Source organism: Hyla sarda, chromosome 6 (genome assembly GCF_029499605.1).
Source record: "Hyla sarda isolate aHylSar1 chromosome 6, aHylSar1.hap1, whole genome shotgun sequence".
Lineage (NCBI taxonomy): Eukaryota > Metazoa > Chordata > Amphibia > Anura > Hylidae > Hyla > Hyla sarda.
The window spans coordinates 147,398,664-147,415,641 of NC_079194.1; positions in this window are offsets into that span (position 1 = coordinate 147,398,664).

A 16,978-nucleotide genomic window follows, 5' to 3' on the forward strand; every position below is an offset into this window, starting at 1 on the left:
TGCACATTTTATGGTAGTATTATGTGCACATTTTAGTATTTGGAATTGTATGGTAATATTATATCGGCACTGTATAGCAGTATTATGTTCACATTTTATGGTAGTATTATGTAGGCACTGTATGGCAGTAGTATGTTCACATTTAATGGTAGCATTATGTAGGCACTGTACGGCAATATTATATTGGCATTGTATTGTAATATTGTGTAGGAACAGTATGGCAGTATTATATGGGTGTTGTATGGTAGTACTACATAGACACAATGGCATTATTATATGGACACTGTATGCTAGAATTACGTAGGCACTGGATGGCAGTATTATCTAGGCCAGTGGTTCTTAACCTGGGTTTCGATCGAACCCCAGGGGTTCGGTGAGTCAGTCTCGCGGGTTCGGCAGAGGTCAAGACACACACCCGACTCTAGGCCCATCGCAACAGGACAGGCAAACCAAGCAATTGCTTGGGGCCCCGAGCAGAGCCGGTGTTTGCCCGTCCTGTAGCGACGGGGCAATTCCCCCCCATCACTATTAACTCCCTGCGGCCCCGCGTTAAGTTTAAAAGTGCAGGGGCCGCCGGGAGATAGCGCACACTGGGACGTCACTGACGTCCAGTGTGTGCTCCCATAGAAACAAAGGCGCCGAGGTCCGGAGGATCGAGAAGGAGGAAGACACGGGCTGGCCAGCTTGGTAAGGGACCAGCGGCACGTCATCTTCGGTGCTCCGACCACCGATCCCGAGACTTACTGCTATAGTCGGAACGGTGGTCGGAGCACTGAAGTGGGCAGTACACAGGCATACAGCCTCCAGCCATACACTGTATATGGCTGGAGGCTGTATGTCTGTTGGGGAACACTGCCTGCGCCTAATGTGTGGGGGAACACTGCCTGCGCCTAATGTGTGGGGGAACACTGCCTGTGCCTAATGTGTGGGGGAACACTGCCTGCGCCTAATGTGTGGGGGAACACTGCCTGCGCCTAATGTGTGGGGGAAGACTGCCTGCGCCTAATGTGTCTTAATGGTTTTGTTCTTTAATGGTTTTGTTCATTTTGTGCACTTATGTATAAATATATATTCAAATATATACCTCCTTTATTTTGAAAAAATCATTTTATTTTTTCCAATTAAGAAGAGTTCGGTGAATGCGCACATGAAACTGGTGGGGTTCAGTACCTCCAACAAGGTTAAGAACCACTGATCTAGGCATTGCTTAGCAGGAGAGAAGAGCAGATTGATTAGGAATGCATCAAATTCATTCCAAATGTTCCTGAGTACAAAAATACTCAGCTTCATCCAAACAAAATTTTTTGCTAGTCTGTACAGGAGCAGGGACTCCTGTCAAAAACTGGAGCCCCTGCTTCTGTCTGCTACTCAGTGCATATTCACTTGGCTGGGCTTCCCCACTCTTCTACAGTAAACAGTGCACATAGTATCGCTGCTTACTGTCTGGCAAAGGTAAGTGATGATGCTATGCATTGCCATTTATCTCTTTGCACGCTGGGCTGGGTAGTCGGCACCTAATCAAGCAGGTATAGGGCCAAATCTGAATCAGCCATCGAATTTGATAAAATTTGACTGCCAATGCAAGCGATTAATCCTAAAATGAACTTTGGGAGGTCAGCTGATCATTTTATGGCAGTACCATATAGACATTGTATAAAAGTAATGTGCAGGCACTGTATTATACAGGCCTTGAATGCTAACATTATGAAAGGCACAGTATAGTAATGTTTTGTGGGTACTGTATAACATTTTGTTGTAGGCATTAGTATATAGGGGTCATTATGTATATCTTTTCCCTTTGCTTTCCATTCTATAAGGAAAACCTAAGAAGCGGGGGTCCATTTCTATAACATTCAAATACTATATTAGCACATATTAACAGGGGTTGCCCATGTTCACTTGGCTGAAAATGTGCAGTATGTCCGTCCAGAAAAAAAACGGGCAGACATTCCGCACATTTGAATGTCCCAGAAATCTGCAGCAGCAAATCCGTCTCGTGTGCAGTTACCTTTCAAAGGGGTTTCCTACAAAAGATAATGCATCAGTATTTATGTGAAAATAAATTTATTTCAAACATACAAGCATTTCCAAAAATGTATATATGTGCTTTCTTTGATTTACTCTGTTGTCCTTGGTTATCTCAGGGCATCCACTGAGATGGTCTGGCATAAAATGTAATGGACTATGGCAGTGCTTTCCAAACAAAGTGTGCCTCCAGATGTTGCAAAACTACATCTCCCAGCTTCCAGGCATGCTGGAAGTTGTAGTTTTGCAACAGCTGAAGAAGCCCTGGTTTGGAAACAAGCACTGGTAACACAAAGGATTTTTGAGCCTGCAGTGCCATCTAGTGTCAGTTATTGGTCCTGCAGATTTTAAATGCACCGTTCACTCCATTCCTTTCAAAACGGATTTTATTTAAAGGGAACATTCAGCCTAAATTTGTATTGCCATATCTTATACGTTAGCATTAGGTTGTGTCTGTATAGTGTTAGGGAGAAATTAAATACAAAATACAAAAATAAATAAAGTCTACCTTTCCCCTTTAAAGTGTCCCTCAGTCTTTGGGACTGAGATTTTGGACTGCATTTTGTGCCAGTTTCGGTCACATGGTTTTGATCTAGGTACTGGGACAAACTTGAGGGTTACTTACCTGCTGTCACAGTCTGATGTGGTTGGCACATTACGAATTGCTTTCCAAACAGTAATGTTCATTTAAACTGGCCTCAGCCACCTTTATTCTTCATCCATAAAAAAAAAAAAAAACATTGGTAACCATATGCACATAATACAAAACAAAAACCTACTTGGCTGAGCGCTACCATAGGATAGTGTCCCTAAATATAAGTTTGGAGCCAACTGCTCCATAGCACAAGGGCCTGGCCTGTCTTATCAGAATTGGGTTCCTACAGGCCTGGCCTAGCCTGTGTCTCACACTGGGAGCCCTTTCCTGAGAGACCAAACCTTCTCCTCACATAGGTCTATCAGGTGGCTTCTAACAAGCCTAATGAACTCCTAGCAGGAGTGGAATGTAGCTGGAGTAGACACTGCTCTTCCCAACTCCAACATCCAGCTCCTGTTTTTGGACTGTAGATCCACCATAAACCCATTCAGGACTCAGGTCGTATGGGTACGCGCTTGTATCCTGGTACTTAATGGCGCAGGGTATACCTGTACGCCCTGGTCCCGTTACCCGTGTTTGAAGCGTGCTCACGAGCCAGGACCCAGGGTTAATGCCAGGTATCGCCGATCAGGCCAATGCCTGGCATTAACCCTTTAGACGTCACGATCACAGTTGATTGTGCCTTCTAAAATGAAAGTAAAACACTCCTGGCAGCTCAGTGGACCTGATCAGCTGAGAGGAGAGGACTGTCCTTACCTGCCTCCTTGCTGTCTGATCGGTGGTCTGATGCTCCTAGCCATTCATGGCAGGCTGGAGCAGCAGAGCACCGATAACAATGCTCAATGCTGAGCCAAAGCTCTGCATTGAACAATGTATGCAATCACAAGATTGCATGTTATAGTCCTCTATGGACACAAAAAAAAAGTAGAAAAGTGTAAAAAAAAAAAAAAGTTAATAAATGTGAAATAGCCCCTCCCATAAAAAAAAAAGTTGAATCACCCCCCTTTTCCCATTTTTTAATATAATCAAAAATAAACATAAACATGTGTTATCACTGCATGCGTAAATGTCCAAACTATTAAAATATAAGGCTAGTTAAACTGCAATGGCGTACACATAAAAAAATACCAAAGTCCAAAATTGAGCATTTTTGGTCACTTCATATACCATTAAAAAAAATGGAAAAAAATTATCAAAAAGTCCCATTAAAACAATGGTACCAATAGCAGATCACAGATCACGGCGCAAAAAATGAGCCTTGTATGCATTAAAGTAAAAAAGGTATAGGGGTCAGAAGATTACAATTTTAAACATTCTAATTTTGGTGCATGTAGTTATAATTTTTTTAAAGTATTAAAATAAAATAAAACCTATATATATTAGGTATCCTTGTAACCGTATAGACCTACAGAATAAATATGTGATGTTGTGTTTACCGAAAAGTGCACTGCATAGAATCAGAAGCCCCCAAAAGTTACAAAATTGTGTTTTTTTGTTTTTTTACTGTATCCCACAAATAAGTTTTTTCTTGTTTTGCCGCAGATTATGGTATAAAGTAAGTGATTTCATTAGGCTAAGTTTCTACTTATTTTTTTATTTTTTTTTTAAAACGCCAAGAAAAACACCAATTCTGCCGCATGGCGTTTTTTCGGCCCTAAAAACGCTGCGGCCAGATGTTAGCTGTAAATCAATGAGAAATCGCTAAATTCTTATTCCACTTGGCATTTTTCACTTTGGCTTTTTTTTTATCCTTTTGGCGTTTTTTCACTCTTTTTTGGAGTTTTTCAGCTCTTTGGCGGTTTTCCTAAATCGCAGCATGTTGAGCCACTGGCGATTTTCTAGTCAAAATCGTGGCGTTTTTCTCCCATAGAAGTCTATGGGAGTGAAAAAAACGACAAGAAAAACGATATGTGGGTTTTAACTTTGGCGTTTTGCAGGCGTTTTTTATTATTTTTTGGACTTTAGCTTTCCAAAAAAGTGATGGAGATGCCTTTTTTAATAAAATTTCGGAGGGTACCATTAAAAAATTAAAATGATACAGTAGTGAAGGAAAAAATTGTATCTAACGAAATGTATCTTTTTTATAACAAAATTTTTATTAATTTTTAAAACAGGGATCAATTTGGCAGGCAGGGACCTAAAAATGTAGCCGACAATAATAAAAATGTAGTATGTGCGTATTTTTCACTTTTTCTTTATTTTTTACATTTTGTAGGTAGTACTACTACTCCCAGCATGGAACACACTGTTCAATGATGGGAGTAGTAGTACCTGTACTAATTGACAGATCGCCCGTTGCGATCCTCCTGTATAATGTATAGATGCGGCGGGCTGCTCTTCTATGGTCCCCTGCACTGACGTGTATATATATATATATATATATATATATATATATATATATACACCTATTCATATTTCCTGCAGAGAGCTGTGATTGGCCAGATGGTTCCAACCAATCACAGCTCTCTGTGGGAAATATGAATATGTGTATATATATACATCAGTGCAGGGGACCATAGAAGAGGAGGATCACAGCAGGTGTCAAGAGTGACATCCACTGTGATCTTTCCTTAACTGCAGGTACTACTACTCCCAACATGGAGCACACTCTGCTCCATGCTGGGAGTTGTAGTACCTGCATTAATAGACAGATTGCAACAGGTGTCAGAAATTACACTTGCTGCGATCTGTCTATTAATGCAGGTACTACAGCTCCCAGCATGGAGCAGAGTGTGCTCCATGTTGGGAGTAGTAGTACCTACAGGTAAGAACAGATCACAGAGGGTATCACTACTGACACCCGCTGCGATCGTCCTGTCTATTGCAGAGATGGAGCGGCTTTCTCCTGCACTCGCATCTCTGCACTACACTCTGGCCGGCCATTCACTCATTCATATTTCCCTCAGAAAGCGGTGATTGGCTGCAACCATCCGGCCAATCCCCACTCTGGAAGGAAAATATGAATGAGTGATGTTCTATTCACATCACTGGCTGGAGTACAGAGCCGAGATGCGAGCGATGTATAGAGCCGCTCCACATCTCTGCTATATTGTGGACGATCGCATCGGGTGTTACGACTCCTGGCCGATATGTCTATTAGTACAGGTACTACTATTCCCATCATGGAACAGTCTGTTCCATACTGGGAGTAGTAGTACTACCTAAAAAATGTAAAAACATTTAGAAAAAAAAGTGAAACACACACTTTATTAAAAAATAATAAAAATTTTGTTAGAAAATATATACATTTCGTTAAATAAAAAAATTTCCATCACTACTGCATCCTTTTTTTTTTTTTTTTTTGGTTCCCAAAAAAACCTGCCAAGGTGCAATTTCCACACAAATGAAAAAACAGCAGAAAAAACGGCAGACGCAGGAAATTTCAACCCAAAAAACACAGGACAAAAAAACAATGAGAAATTTAGCTTCACAAAGTACAATTGGTGACGCAAAAAAACAAGCCCTTATATGGGTCCTTCGGTGCCAAATTAAAAGCGCTATGATTTTTAGAAGGGGAGGAGAAAAAAACTAAAGTGCAAAAATTTAAATTGGCTGGGTCCTTAAAGGGTTACTCTGCTCCCTAGCATCCAGAACTCAATGTTCCGAACGCTGGGTGTGGGCTTCAGTGTGATGTCACGTCCCGCCCTCTCAATGCGGGACGTGACATCACGTGACTCCACGGAAGCCCACACCCAGCATTCGGAACATTGAGTTCTGGATGCTGGGGAGCGGAGTAACCCTTTAATGCCAAACTGGTAAGGCCTAACTTGGTCCTTGACTTTTGAAATATGACTATGACTAGAGATGAGCAAATTGAACCCACAGAAACCGAATTCGGTCAAAAGTTTGATAAAAGTTTGGTTTGGCTAGAACTTGAACTTTGGAATAAGGAATTATCACATGACCTCAGGGAATCTCATAATGCCTTTTAAACAGCTCTCCCAGCCAATCAGGAGGCCGTATAGGGGTGATGTCAAAACTACTAAAAAAAACCTATGCAAATAGTTTCAGCAGCCATTTAGAGATAGCAGATGTTAGGTGAAGATCTCTGTGAGGGACACTAAGCGATAGGACCACATGTATATAATTATAGTAAAGCAGCACTGCAGAGAGCATTCAGCAGCTTTTCTGTCAGTACAAAATTGGAAGTCTAATTGAGAAAAAGCCATGTATAGAGGGTTTTGTGTCACTTGTGTGCACTTTCTAAGATGCCAATTCTATTGCTATGCCCCACAGCTTGTAAAGAGCCATTGCATCTTCACTTTTCAGGCAGAAAACCTGTTTCTGCTCCTGATCACTTGGAAAAAGCCATTGTTTTGATACCTCTGTATACATATAAACACCGGCAGGTATCTTCCTCCAAATGTTGATTTTAAAAAATCCACTTGTCCAGTGTGATTTTTATTACATCTGTTCCGGCGGGTACCATACGTTAGCCATACATATTGTCATAACCTTTAAATTAACTCTACCTTAAAAAACAGCTCAAAAATGCAATTTTCTGACGCTTTTTCTGGCGTTTTTACATTTGAGTTGAAATTGCATTTTTGGCCCCTTTGGCGTTTTTTTTCAAAATGTGTTGGGTACCAAAAAAAAAAGGATGCAGTAGGGATGGGAAAAATTATTATTTAAGGATTTTTTTTTTTTTTATAATGAAAATTTTTTATAAAGTGTGTATGTATGTTTCACAGACTGTTCCATGATGGGAGTAGTAGTACCAGTACTAATATACATATCGCCCGGGGTGTCAGTCCTGACACCCGATGCGATCGTCCTATCTATTGCAAAGATGTGGAGCGGCTCTATACAGCGCTCGCATCTCTGCTCTGGACTCAGGCCAGTGATGTGAATAGAACATCACTCATTCACTCATGCAATAGATAGGGTGTAAGGTGTAAGGACTGATATGTCTATGATACTCTACTGATATGTCTATTAGTACAAGTACTACTACTCCCATCATGGAACAGTCTGTTCCATGCTGGGAGTAGTAGTACTACCTACAACTGCTGCTCCGCATCTCTGCATTAGATAGGACGATCACAGCAGATGTCAGTAGTGCAGGAGTGACATCCGCTGTGATCTGTCCTTAACTGCAGGTACTACTACTCCCAACATGGAGCACACTCTGCTCAATGCTGGGAGCTGTAGTACCTGCAGCTAAGGAAAGATCACAGCAGATGTCACTCCTGACACCCGATGTGATCCTCCTGTATAATGTATAATAGATGCGGCCGGCCGCTCTTCTATTGTCCCCTGCCCTGACGTATATATACACCTATTCATATTTCCCACAGAGAGTTGTGATTTGCTGGAACCATCTGGCCAATCACAGTATCTTTTTTATTATAATTTTTTTTTTTAGTGGTACCATATAAAAAAAATGTATTTAAAAAGGTCTTCATTACTTTTTTCGGATCGCTAAAGTCCAAAAGAGAATAAAACCACCTGAAAAAACGCCAACGTTAAAACCCACATGGCGTTTTTCTTCTCAGACTTCTATGGGAGAAAAACGCCACGATTTCAGGGAAAAAACGCCATAGGCTCAACATGCTACAATTTTTGCAAAACCACCAAGGAGCTGAAAAACGCCAAATAAGAGTGAAAAAACGCCAAAAAAGAGTGAAAAAACGCCAAACTGAAAAAAGCCAAGTGGAAAAAGAATTTTGCGATCTCTTATTGATTTACAGCTAACATCTGGCCGCAGCATTTTCTGGTCGGAAAAACGCAGAATTGGCGTTTTTCTTGGCGTTTTTCCCACAAAAAAACAAGTGGAATTCCAGGCTTAGGCTGAGTTCACATGGCAGAATGTACACACGGAAACTCTCTGTGTGGACATTCTGCAGACTTACTAATGTTCCCACGTAAAGTGTGGTGGTTTTGAGCTCTGGAGAAGATGGCAGCTCAGTGCTTGTGCAAAAAAAAGCTAAATGTAGGAAAAAATACCTGTCGGGAAAACCCCCTCACAAAGAAAATAACACTCTACTCTTAGTGAATGAGGCCCAGTATGAATAGGCCATCAATTTTAAAAGTCTGAGAAACTCCTGTAACATAGTTACATAACAGAAAAATAATTTAATTTTTATGGCTTTAGGGTCTATTCACACGTACAGTATTCTGCACAGATTTGATGCGCAGGAATCCAAGCTGTGTTCAGTCATTGAGTTTACATTGAAATCTGCAGCAGAAAATAATGCACATCCAATCTGCGCAGAATACTGTACGTGTGAATAGACCATAAACCTCTTAAGGACGCAGTCCATTTTGACCTTAAAGGGGTACTCCGCCCCTAGACATCTTATCCCCTATCCAAGGATAGGGGATAAGATGTCTGATTGCAGGGGTCCCACTGCTGCGGATCCCCGCGATCTCTCCTGCAGCACCCCGAGTCATCAACTCTCCGGAGCTAAGTTTGCTCCGTGGCTGATGACAGGGGCTGGCGGTTCGTAATGTCATAGCTCTGCCCCCTCATGACATCACACCCTCTTCCATAGACTTGCATTAAGGGGTCGGGGCGTGATGTCATGAGGGGGCAGAGCCATGACGTCACGAACCGCTGGTCCCTGTATCGTGAGTCATCAGCCACAGAGCTAACCATGGAGAGCTGATGACTCGGGGGGCTGCTGAAGAGATAGCGGGGGTCCCCAGCAGTGGGACCCCTGTGATCAGACATCTTATCCCCTATCCTTGGATAGGGGATAAGATGTCTAGGGGCAGAATACCCCTTTAAGGACGCAGCCATTTTTTGAAAATCTGACCTGTGTCACTTTAAGCATTAATAACTTTGGGATGCTTTTACTTATCATTCTGATTCCAAGATAGTTTTTTGTGACATATTCTACTTTAAGATAGTGGTAAAGTTTTGGGAATACTTGCATATTTGTTTTATGAAAAATTCATGAAATTTCATGAAAATTTAGACATTTTTGCATTTTTCTAACTTTGAAATTCTCTGCTTCTAAAGAAAATGGACATGCCAAATAAATGATATATTGATTCACATATACAATGGGGGAGATTTATCAAAACCTGTCCAGAGGAAAAGTTGCCCAGTTGCCCATAGCAACCAATCAGATCGCTTCTTTCATTTTTAACTAGGCCTCTGCAAAATGAAAGAAGCAATCTGATTGGTTGCTATGGGCAACTGTGCAACTTTTCCTTTGCACAGGTTTTGATAAATTTCCCCCAATATGTCTACTTTATGTTGGCATTAAAAAGTTGACATGTTTTTACTTTTTGAAGACATTAGAGGGCTTCAAAGTATAGCAGCAATTTTCCAAATTTTCATGAAAAATTCAAAATCTGATTTTTTAGGGACCAGTTCTGTTTGAAGTGGATTTGAGGGGCCTTTCTGTAAGAAATCTCCCATAAATGACCCCATTATGAAAACTGCACCCCTAAAAGTATTTATAATGACATTCCGAAAGTTTGTTAACCCTTTAGGTGTCACCCAGGAATAGCAGCAAAGGTGAGGAGAAAACTCAAAAATCTCAATTATTTACACTAACGTTTTCTTGTAGCCCCATTTTTTTTTTTTCATTTTTACAAGGGGTAAAAGAAATGGTTTTTGGGGGGCATGTCACATTTAGTAAGCCCCATGGTGCCAAAACAGCAAAAAAAATTAATAAAACCCACATGGCACACTATTTGAGAAACTACACCCCTCAAGGAACGTAACAAGGGGTAAAGTGAGCCTTAACACCCTACAGGTGATTGACAAACTTTCGTTAAAGTGAGACGTGAAAATGAAAACTGTTATATTTTTCACTAAAATGCTGGTTTTACCCCAAATTTTTTATTTTCACAAGGGGTAATAGGAGCCAGTTTGCTCTATAGTGATGATGGCGGGGTGCTGCTGCAGATATTGCGGGACCCCCGCGATCAGACATCTTATCCCCTATCCTTTGGATAGGGGATAAGATGTCTGGGGCGGAATACCCTTTTAAAGGGGTACTCCGGTGCTTACACATCTTATCCCCTATCCAAAGGATAGGGGATAAGATGCCTGATCGCAGGAGTTCCGCAGCTGGGGACGCCCGTGATCATGCACGCGGCACCCCGTTTGTAATTAGTCCACGGAGCGTGTTCGCTCCGGGACTGAATACCGGCGACCGCAGGGCCAGCGGCGTGTGACGTCATGCCCCCGCCCCCGTGTGACGTCACGCTCCGCCCCTCAATGCAAGCCTACGGGAGGGGGCGTGACAGCTAGGCTTGCATTGAGGGGCAGAGCGTTACGTCCCATGGGGGCGAAGGCGTGACGTCACACGCCGTCGACCCTGCGGTCAACCGTAATCAGACCCGGAGCGAACACGCTCCGGGGACTGATTACAAACGGGGTGCCACGTGCATGATCACGGGCGTCCCCAGCTGCAGGACTCCCGCGATCAGGCATCTTATCCCCTATCCTTTGGATAGGGGATAAGATGTGTAAGCACCGGAGTACCCCTTTAAAGTTGGATGTGAAAATGAAAAATTTCCTTTTTTTTTCACTTAAATTCTGGTGTTATCCCAAATCTTTCATTTTCACAAGGAGTAATAGGAGATAAATTCCCCCAAAATTTGTAACCCCATTTCTTCTGAGCATGGAAATACCCCGTATGTGGACATAAAGTGCTTTGCGAGCATGCTACAGGGCTCAGAAGAGAAGGAGCAAAATTTGGCTTTTGGAGAGAGAATTTTGCTAAAATGGTTTTTGGAATTGCATTGCAATTTAGGAAGCCCCAGAGGGGCCAGAACAGCAAAAAAAAAAAAACACATGGCACACTATTTGGGAAACTAAACCCCTTTAGGAACGTAACAACGGGTGCAATGAGCAGTTTTTTTTGTTGTTGTTGTTTTGCATTTATGTCAGAACTGTTTCAACTATCAAACATTCCCATGCAAATCACCAATTTAGACCTTCAATGTACATGGTCCGCTCTCACTCCTGAGCACTGTGGTGCGCCTGCAGAGCACTTTACGTCCACATATGGCATATTTCGGTACTCGGGAGAAATTGTGTTACACATTTTGGGGTCTTTTTCTCCTTTTACCTCTTGTGAAAATAAAAAGTATGGGGCAACACCAGCAAGTTAGTGTAAAAAATTTCTGGTGATGCCCCCAACTTTTCCTTTACATAAGGGGTAAAAGGAGAAAAAGCCCCCCACAATTTGTTACGCAATTTCTCCCAAGTACGGAAATACCCCACATGTGGCACTAAACTGTTGCCTTGAAATACGACAGGTCTCAGAAGTGAGAAAGTGCCATGCGCATTTGAGACCTGAATTAGGGATTTGCATGGGGGCGAACCCGGACCCGGAGACACCAAAGATACCCTGCAGCAGTGTTTCCCAAACAGAGTGCCTCCAGCTGTTGCAAAACTCCCAGCATGCCTAGACAGTTAATCATGGCACGGCTGTCCGGCAATGCAGGGAGTTATTGTTTTGCAACAGCTGGAGGCTCCGTTTAGGAAACACTGCCGTGCGAGCAGTTTTGAATTTTTATGGGGGGGAGAAGGAAACTGTGTAAGGGTGTGTGTATGTAATGTTTTACTCTCTATGTTGTGAAGTGCAGTGTTTTAAGGGTACATCCACACGGGCATGGGGTTCACAGTGAGTTTTCCCGATGGGAGTTTGAGCTGCGGCGGAAAATTTATCACAGCACAAACACACAGGGGGAAACTCACTGTAAACCCCCACCCATTTGGATGTGCCCTGTACTTTAATCTTGGTGGTGGCGGGGTGGGGGGAAACTACAACTCCCAGCATGCACTGACAGACCGTGCATGCTGATAGTTGTAGTTTTGCCACAGCTGGAGGGTGGGAAAACAATGAGTTAACTAACAGACCCTAACTCAGTGTTTTGCAACCAGTGTGCCTTCAGCTGTTGCAAAACTACAACTCCCAGCATGCGCTGACAACTGAAGGTCATGCTGGGAGTTGTAGTTATGCAACAGCTGGATGCACACAACAACAACTCCCAGCATGCCCTTTGGCTGTCCGTGCATACTGGGAGTTGTAGTTATGCAACAGCCAGATGAAAAAAGTGCCACTAGCAGCTGCATAACTACAACTCCCGGCATGCACAGACAGCCAAAGGACATGCTGGGAGTTGTAGTTTTGTGCCTCCAGCTGTTGCATAACTACAACACTCATCATGCCTTTTGAGTGTCCGTGCATGCTGGGAGTTGTAGTTATGCATCAGCTGGAGGCACTTTTTCTATCAATAAGTGTGCCTTCAGCTGTTGCATAACTACAACTCCCAGCATGCACGGACAGCTGAATGGCATGTTGGGAGTTTTAGTTGTGTGCCTCCAGCTGTTGCATAACTACAACTCCCAACATGCCTTTTGACTTTCCGTGCATGCTGGTAAGTGTAGTTATGCAACCGTTGGAGGCCATTTATTTCAAGCAAAAATTGTACCTGCAGTTATTGCATAACTACAACTCCCAGCATGCACGGACAGCCGGAGGACATGCTCGAAGTTGTAGTTATGCAACAGCTGGAGGAACACCACTACAACTCCCAGCATGCCCTTTGGCTGTCTGTGCATGCTGGGAGTTGTAGTTATGCAATAGCTAGAGGGAAAAATAGTCAAAGGGCATGCTGGGAGTTGTAGCTGTGTGCCTCCAGCTGTTGCATAACTACAACTCCCAGCATGCCCTTTGGCTGTGTATGCTGGGAGTTTTACTTATGCAGCAGCAGGAGGCACACAGCCATATCCTTCTGCAAGCTGCCTTGAGGTCCCACCGCTGGTCTTCCTCCTCCGCTTCCCGCTGCTGCTACTGCTGCCGCCGGTCCTTGGATGCCTCCTCCCGCTGCCCTCAGGTACTCCAGCCCCGACATCCCCATGCTCTGTCCCTCCCAGCAGGCGCCATGATTAGCTGGCTAGTCCCAATTCATGGCGATCGCCAACAAGTGATAACAGCAGCCATCTCGGCTCGATCCCCTCGACCAGAGTCACGGCAATCACGGAACGCAGCACTGTACATGGCTTAGCTATGTGCTAAGTGACGCTTAGCAGCGCCGTACATTTACGGCGCTTGTCCTTAAGGGGGTTAAGAACAAATATGTTACCTATTATTCTGTAATGTTTATCCAGTGGAAAAAACTCATCGACTTAAATGTGCCATGCTAAAAGACAAATGACTCTTCAAGTGACTATGGGGGAGATTTATTAAAACCTGTACAGAGAAAAAGTGGTGCAGTTGCCCATAGCAACCAAATAGCTTCTTTAATTTTTCACTTTTCCTTTCCATAAGTTTTTTTTTTTTATCTCCCCAAGTTACCTTAAATATTATAAGACTCAAGAAGAAGTTCTAGGCCCCTCACATACATTGCCCCCATATCCCCTCGCATTGCACCATATATTTCCTGATATTGACCACATATCCCTTCACATTGCTCCCATATATAAAAGGCCCCTCATGTACATTGCCTCCATATATAACAGACATCTTAAATACATTGCCCCCATATTCCTAACATTGCCCCCTCATTTATATTGCCCCCATGTGTAGCAGGCCCCTCACATATATTGCCCCCCTTATTCATCACATTGCCTACTCACATACATTGCCATAATAGTTGTAGAACGTCCGCAGCAAAAATTCTGCTGTGTGATGCTGTGGACTGCGGAATCCCTTTGGGAGATTTATCAAAACCTGCGCAGAGAAAAGTGGTGCAATTGCCCATAGCAACAAATCAGATCACTTCTTTCAGAGGCCTGAGAAAAATGAAAGAAGCAATCTGATTGGTTGCTATGGTCTGATATTCCTCTAGACAGGTTTTCATAAATCTTCCTCAATAGGTTTGAAACATATGCAGAATTTCCATGCATATTCCAATGCGGAAATCCATGCAGAAATTCTGTCATGTGAACATAGCCTGCCTGTCTGCATGAATTCTGCATCCGCATTGGTTCTGCAGTTTTTAAATACATGCGGAATTGGTGTGTAATGTATGAAGAATTTCTGCATGGATTCCACACGGATTCCGCAGCTCAGTAAAAGACAGACTTTATTTAATTAAACAGTCAAAGTTCGTGCGGATTTTGTGTGGAATCTGCATGCATTCCGCATGCTTTCTATGCGAATTGCGCACAATTTCTGCAGAACTCAAGCCCCATTGACTTCAAAGGTATTCCACAGAAGTCCAGAAAAAGTAAGACCAGACTTATATTATTCCAAAGCACGGAAAAACGAATTTCAGCAGCGAAATTCCACAGGCGGAAATTCTGTTGTGTGAATGACATTGTGAAATCCCATTAAATAAATTTAGAAGGAATTCCATGCAGAAAATTCACGCAAAATTCTGCACAGAATTTCCAACGTGTGAACGTGGCCTTAATGGGCAATGAATTTAAGTGGAATTCTGTGCTGAAAACACATGCGAAATTTCCACCATGTGAACGCGGCCTGAGGCCGGATTCTGCTGGCATCCCCCACTGTACAGAATGTCCGCACAGATATTTTCCGTGCGGACATTCCGCCGTGTGAACGCGGCCTAAGGCTATCAGAATTTTGGGCACGAAATTCTTCATGAAATGAAAATTCTGCAGTAGATTACTCAGAAATGTATTGCCCATTAACTGCAATGGGCTGTGTGAATGGGACAACAAAATCCCATTGGCTGCATTCACACAGTGGAAATTCTGTGCGAACTTCCGCTCGGAATGTCCACACGTAATTCACAGGATTTTGCTGCGCTGTGCACATGGCGGAATTTCCATGCCAGATGTTTCTGGTATGGAAAATCCATTTACATGTCGCACAAAGAATGAGCACGTTCATTTTTAGGAGGAGTCCACATGGAATGGATGGCCATCTATGAGACGGTACATTCCGTGCGGGCCACTATACGGAATGTCCGCACAGAGATTTTCCATGCAGACATGTAATGGCAATAAATACATGCAGAATTTATATGCAGAATTCCATGCAGAAATTCTGCCGTGTGAACGTAGCCTTACTGAGCACACCGCAGTACATACAGACTGCAGACAGCTCCCTCTGCACAACCAGAGTTCAGCACTTTCGAAATAGCACATAGGTCCCAAATGGAATCACTAGGGGGGAGATTTATCAAAACCTGTCCAGAGGAAAAGTTGCTGAGTTGCCCATAGCAACCAATCAGATTGTTTCTTTAATTTTTAACAAGGCCTCAGCAAAATGAAAGAAGCAATCTGATTGGTTGCTATGAGCAACTCAGCAACTTTTCCTCTGGACAGATTCCCCCCCCCCCCCCCCCCCCAAGTAACTCAGTTCGGCCATTAAAACCGATAAGGTCCGCTGCTTCTGTTTAGTGCATACGTCAGCACACTGTTCTCGGCAAGTGCATGGCTGTAGTGTGAACCTACTGTGGTCTTTTTTGGGACCTAAAACAACCCAGAAACATCAAATTTACACCCCAAAAATGTTCATTCATTTACTATTGAATTTTATTGTTCTCAATAGTAAAATGTCTTTTAGCTCCCACCCATAGTAATTTAATGATCATATTTGTCAGGCCCTTTTTTCAGATATTCACATGTCATATTTTGGCATGTTATTTGGGAAGTATTGTTGGCCAAATGAAAGAAAGGAGCTTTTGCTGAAAATGTATCCCAAGAAATGACCGTACTTTGCAGCTCAAAAACACCCCAAAAGCAAAAATAAAAAAAATAAAAATTTCTGGACTGTATTTACCGTTAGGCAGCCATGGGCCTGTGCGATTGATGGGGGAGATTTGTGCAGAGGAAAAGTGGTGCAGTTGCCAATGGCAACAAATCAGATTGCTTCTTTCAGCAGAGACCTGTGAAAAATGAAATAAGAAATCTGATTGGTTGCCATGGGCAACTGCACCACTCTACACCACTCGTCGTAGGTTTTGATAAATCTTCCCCAATATGTTGTGGATTTGTGGTTCATTATACCACTTCTGTGCATAAGGATGAGATCCACAGGGAATCTTCAATAAAATCTGCATCCAAGGCTTGTTTTATTTATTTCCGATACTCATTTCATTTAGAGAGAAACAGAAATTGAAAATAAAGGTTAGGGATCCCATCCATTGCAATGGGCTTTTTTTTTTTTATCTCTGTTGTACTCAGTTATCATCAGTTATGTCTCATTTCAGTTATTTATAATAGAGAAAAATTCAGTGCATGCAGTTTTTTTTCCAGTCATAAATAACGGATATTCTAATGTACATTGAATATCTATGGCGATGGAAGTAACCTCTGTTAGGGTCTAATCACACGTACAGTATCCTGCACAGATTTGATGCGCAGATTTGATTCAGTTTACATGGAAATCTGCAGCAGAAAATCCTGCCAATTAAATCTGTGCATCAAATCTGCGCAGGATCCTGTATTTTATTTTTATATCCGTTTATTTTTAT